The sequence below is a fragment of the Lottia gigantea genome (assembly GCF_000327385.1).
Source record: "Lottia gigantea unplaced genomic scaffold LOTGIsca_326, whole genome shotgun sequence".
Classification (NCBI taxonomy): Eukaryota; Metazoa; Mollusca; class Gastropoda; family Lottiidae; genus Lottia; species Lottia gigantea.
The window spans coordinates 6,068-7,041 of NW_008709095.1; positions in this window are offsets into that span (position 1 = coordinate 6,068).

Sequence of the window (974 nt, forward strand, 5' to 3'; positions counted from 1 at the left end):
TACAAATAGATAGTTTAAAACTTACTGATTTAATTTGTTTTCATTAGTTTTATTTCCTGATCTATGACAGATATTTGATTAAAATTTATTTGGATTTGAGCTCTTCTTGTTCACCATTGTGTAGACTACAAATAGCTAGTTTTAAAACTTACTGATTTTAATTTGTTTTCATTAGTTTTATTTCCTGATCTATAGCTGATATTTGATTAAAATTTATTTGGATTTGAACACTTCTTGTTCACCATTGTGCAGACTGCAAATAGCTAGTATTAAAACTTACTGATTTTAATTTGTTTTTATTAGTTTTATTTCCTGATCTATGGCTGATATTTGATTAAAATTTATTTGGATTTGAGCACTTTTTGTTCACCATTGTGCAGACTACAAATAGCTAGTTTGAAAACTTACTGATTTTGATTTGTTTTTATTTGTTTTATTTCCTGATCTATGGCAGATATTTGATTAAAATTTATTTGGATTTGAGCTCTTCTTGTTCACCATTGTGTAGACTACAAATAGCTAGTTTTAAAACTTACTGATTTTAATTTGTTTTTTTTTTTTGTTTTATTTCCTGATCTATGGCAGATATTTGATTTAAATTTATTTGGATTTGAGCACTTCTTGTTCACCATTGTTCAGACTACAAATAGCTAGTTTTAAAACTTACAGTTTTTAATTTGTTTTTATTTGTTTTATTTCCTGATCTATGACAGATATTTGATTAAAATTTATTTGGATTTGAAAACTTCTTGTTCACCATTGTTCAGACTACAAATAGCTAGTTTTAAAACTTACTGATTTTAATTTGTCTTTATTTGTTTTATTTCCTGATCTATGGCAGATATTTGATTAAAATTTATTTGGATTTGAGCTCTTCTTGTTCACCATTGTGTAGACTGCAAATATCTAGTTTTAAAACTTACTGATTTTAATTTGTTTTCATTAGTTTTATTTCCTGATCTATGGCTGATTTT